This window comes from Orycteropus afer, unplaced genomic scaffold, assembly GCF_000298275.1.
Source record: "Orycteropus afer afer isolate SDZICR_OR568_19922 unplaced genomic scaffold, OryAfe1.0 scaffold00494, whole genome shotgun sequence".
NCBI classification, from domain to species: Eukaryota; Metazoa; Chordata; class Mammalia; order Tubulidentata; family Orycteropodidae; genus Orycteropus; species Orycteropus afer.
Window position 1 is genome coordinate 745,559 of NW_006922081.1, and position 5,235 is coordinate 750,793.

Sequence of the window (5,235 nt, forward strand, 5' to 3'; positions counted from 1 at the left end):
GATACTGCTAAGAAACCTAAGGAGTGGTCACTATGAGTCAGGACCCACTCGATAGCAGTGAGATTTTTTTTTTTTTTTTAATATAATTCTAGGTAAGAAATTTTTCTCTTTCAGGGTTTATATATACCATACTATTGCCTTCTCACTTTCATGGTTTCTGCTGAGAAATCAGAACTTATTCTTATTGATTGTCCTTTGTAAGTAACTGTTCATTTATCCTGTGCTGCTTTCATGATTCTTTCTTTCTCTTTGGTTTTTATGAGTTTGATGATGATATTGCTTGGTGATTTTTTGGGGGTGTTCTATCTTATTTGGGGTTTGGTGGACTTCTTGAATGGATATATTCTCATCTTTCTTCATATCATGGAAATTCTCTTTCAACATATCTTGGAAAATTTTCTCAGTGATTTTATTATTTTCTTCCTTTTCTGGAATTCCAATTACATGTAGGTTATTCCTTTGATGTTATCCCACATGAACCTTAGGTTTTCTTCATTTTATTTTTATCTTTTTTTTTTTCTGATAATTTAGTATTAATCTGCTGGATTTCTATCTGCCAATTTTGTATCATTTCTAATTTTTGATTCCTTTTGTCATTTTGTTCTTGTATTTTTTTCCAAAGTTGTTCTAGGGTTTTGTCTGTGTTTTCCTTAATTTTATCAATGTTTTCCTTGATTTGTCTCTCAATCCTTTGAAGACACCTAAGTATAATTCTTTTGAATATCAGAGAGTTTCAATGTTGCTTCTTCCTCATGTATGTATTCTGAGTCTATATCCTGCTCCCTTGTCTCTCTTGCTTTATCTTGTTTCTTTGTGTAGACTGTGATGATCTGTTGTCTCTGAGACATTGTGACACTGTATTTAGATCTCTGTTAACTGTTCATGAAGAGAAGTAAGTGTGAATCAGACACTTTTTGGTGGTCATTTTTTGTGGCCAGTTGATGGAGAAGGATGTAGTGGTTCTCATTCAGTAAGTGGAGCAGCAGGAGTTGCAGGTGTGGTTGCATCTTATGGCACTGTTGCTATCTCCCACTCAGTCAGGCAAAAACAACAATTGAAAAACTATCAAAAATGTAAAAGCAACTGTACAAAAAAACACACTGCCTAAACACACAGGAACAATCACCACAAAAAGGAAAAAGAAAAGAAAAGAGGAAACAAAAATCCCTGTAATATTTGAAGAGAGAGCAATAAAAGGAAAAAAGGTAGAGTAGGAGAATAATTCTCAGAAGGAAGGTTGGGCAATCCTACTTCCGTAGTGATACTGCCTCGGAAACCCAAGGAGGGGTCGCTATGAGTTGGGGCTGACTCGACTGCATACAACAACAACAACAACAACAGGAGAAAAATTAAGACAAAAATGCAAAAAGAAAAACACAAAACAGGGTTAGCCATAAGAAAAAAAAAAAAAATTGGAACCAAGAACAGGGAAGAAAGAAAAAGCTAAAAAATAGAACCTGGGAAGGGAAGAATAAAGAATAATAATAAAAGGACAATAATAATAATAAATTTAAAATATACAAAAACAAACTATAAAAAAAAGAAAAGGAAAAAGAAATTGGGGCAGGCCGGGGCAGGACACCCAGGCTCTGTCTGAGTGCACAGGATGGGATGCAATTCCTACCAGTCCAGAGGGATGGCTACACCTCCATTCACCAAGAGGGTGTTGGGTATAAGAGTAACAAGGGGAATGTCACACCTTTACAGTCATTGTTGTCTAGAATGGCCTTGTGGTTCACAGCAAGTGCAGCCTATTCTTAAGTCCCTGGAATCTGGGACAACACTGTTGCTTTCAAAATCCAAAATGGTCCAACAGCTTGGAAGCATTCAAAATGGCTGCACCCTCCAGACAGGGAAAAGTCCACACACAGCTCAGCCTGCTTTCCTCTTTGCTGCTTCCTCTTTTATTCACAAGACACCAGTGCAGTCCTCCATGCAGCTTCTGGTTAGCAAGGTGGATTTTTAGGTTAATTTTAGGTCCTACCACCGCCTGGCAATATGCAAGCTGTCTGTATAGTAAGGATCCCTGACAGACTGCAGCTCCATATGACTCATTTTTTGTGTGTGTTTTCATGCAAATTCTTCTACTAGTTGGAGTTCAGTCCACTTCCATATCCTTCCCTTCAGAGCTCAGTGTTCCAGGATTATCTTCTCTGTGTTAATCGGTCCCCTTTTCTTTGTTGAAGAAGGTCTGTGCATTCTTTCTGCCTATTCCACCATCTTACCTGAACCTCCCCTCAAGGCTTTTTTACATAAAAAATATTCTTAGAAAAGAAATCTATTTCATTGATTTCAGAAAACAGAGTATTAACTTTTTCATGCAAATTAATGTAGTAGTTTAAACATTGTATATGCTAAGACACCACCAGAAAGAAAAAAAAAATAAAAGCTCACTGCCATCAAATCTGATCCGAGTCATAGCCACCCCTCCTTGGATTTCCGAGGCAGTATCATTACTACCATAGTCATACTGCCTCAGAAACCCAAGAAGGGATGGCTATGAGTCAAAGACGACTCAGTGGCACATAGCAACAATCAATACCAAAGTAGATTGGCCAGTCTTCCTTCCGAGGAGTGGCTGGGGGTTTGAACCACCAGCCTTCTGGTTAGCAATCAAATGCCTTAAATACCATGCTACCAGAGATCCTTGCTAAGACATTTGTTGTTGTTGTTATGTGCCATTGAGTCAGAGCTGACTCATAGCGACCCTTCCTTGGGTTTCCGAGGCGTATCACTACGGAAGTAGTTTGCCTCATCTTCTTTCCGAGGAGTGGCTGGTGGGTTTGAACCACCAGCCTACTGGTTAGCAGCCAAGTGCCTTAGGCACTATGCTACCAGAGCTCCTTGCTAAGACATTGTTGTTGTTGTTGTTATGTGCCATTGAGTCGGCCCCGACTCATAGCGACCCCTCCTTGGGTTTCCGAGGCAGTATCACTACGGAAGTAGGATTGCCCAACCTTCCTTCTGAGGAGTGGCTGGTGGGTTTGAACCACCAGCAGTCTGGTTAGCAGGCAAGTGTCTTAGCCACTATGCTACCAGAGCTCCTAAGACATAGTAGCTGCTAAGACATAGTAGAATGTAAATAAGAAAATAATAGTTTTATTCTGATTTCATGCCTAATTTGCCATGAATCATGGTAAACATGTCACCACAAGATAACCTTTCTTAACATAAACATAAAAATATTTTAGATTATATTAAAATTTTACTAATTATCTCTTATGTATGCATTTTAAAGTATATTTTGATGGAAATGTTTGCTTATGATGTCATAAAAAATATCCAAAAGTTAAGTTACATAAAATAAGAACTTATTGACATATGGCTAAGCATTCTAGCATTGTTATAAAAAATAGAGCAAGAGTAAAACACACTTTCTTATATATTCTAAAATTGAGTCTTATAATATTTTTTGCTGACCCTCCACTTTGCTAACCATGATATCCTTCTCCAAGGAATGACCCCTTCTGACAACATGACCAAAGTAAGTGAGACAAAGTCCAGACATCCTTACTGGAGCATTCCGTCTGCACTTCTTCCATGCCAAATTTGTTCATTATTCTGGTGGTCCATGGTATTTTCAGTGCTTTTCACCAACACCACAATTCAAAGACATTAACTCTTCTTCAGTCTTCCTTATTTATTGTCCAGCTTTCACATGCATATAAGACGATTGGAAATAGCATGGCTTGGGTTAGGTGGACCTTCTCAAAGTGATATCTTTGCTTCTAAACACTTTGAACAGGTGTTTTGCAGCAGATTTTGCCAAGTGCAAAATGACATCTGATTTCTTAACTGCTGCTTCTGTGGCTATTGATTGTGGATTCAAGTAAAATGAAATGTTTGGTAGTTAAGGTTATATGCCAGCTGGGCTGGACCTGGTTTTGAGTGGCTGGGCACCTGTAGTATTCTCCACAGTGAGAATGGTAATCAACTCCATGGTAGAATCTACTGTAAGCAGCTGAATAGCTGGCTGCCTTAGAGATGTGGTCTGCTCCCAGAGAAGCTATATATGGATAAACTTTAAGAATCATCTGTAGCTTTAGGCATACTTGGATCCTGCATGTAGCTGAGTCATGTTCAACAGCCTGCCCTGTTGTCTTGGGACACTTAATGGACTTAAATCAGTGGACTGCCATGTGGTTTGGTAATATTGGGATGGTGCCTTTTAACTTGTAGACCTTGGAGTTGTCAGCCTCAGCAGCTAGTAGTTGCCTGAGTGAAGAAAGCCTCCAGCCTAAGTGCCCTGGGAGCAAGAGGCAGAGCTGAAGCCCAAGGTCAAGGGGCTTTCACCTAGGCCCTAGAGCTGGCATTTTGAACACTAACTTCCAGGCTCCTCAACTTTAAAATAGCATAATTTCCTGTTGGTAAAGCCTCCCATTTGTGGTATTTTCTGTGACAGCAGCATGAAGTAACCAAAACCAAATCCCTGACAACTTCAGTCTTTTTTCCATTTATCATGATATGGCTTATTGGTCCAGTTGTGAGGATTTTTGTTTTCTTTATGTTGAGGTGTAATCCATAATAAAGACTGTAGTTTTTGATCTTCAAGAGTAAGTGCTTCAAGTCATTTTCACTTTCAGCAAGCAAGGTTGTGTCATCTGTATATAGTAGGTTGTTACTGAGTCTTCCTCCAATTGAATTATAAATTAATATGATCCCAGAATATCATCTCAGAAGCAAGGGTGGTGATACTTTGTCTCATGTATTTTGGACATGTTATCAGGAGGGACAAATTATTTATCACAAAAGAAAGGCAAAAGGCTTGGTAAAGTAGAGGGCCAGTGTAAAAGAGGTAGACCCTCAGCAAGATGGATTTACACTGTGCCTACAACAATAGGTCAAAGAACAAAGATTGTCAGGATGACACAGGACCTGGCAGCATTTCATTCTGCTGTAGATAGGGCTATTATGAGTCAGAACCAACTTGAGGGTGCCTAATAACACAAATAATATCATCTTAAGCTTTGCTTCATTCATTTAGGCATGAAGAATATAATGTCAATTATGTAATGTTCAAATTTACTTTAAAAAGCTGTCTTGTTACTAGCAAAGTGCTTATTCTTTTCATGACAATTAGCATAAGATTATCAAATATTTGTTGAATGACTAAATTAATAAATATAGTGATGCAATATCATGGACTCTAAGTTTTCTGAATTAATTGAGGTTTAATTAATGTTTCTGACCTTTATTATGTGGTTAAGGAGTCCTGTTGGTGCAGTGGTTGAACAC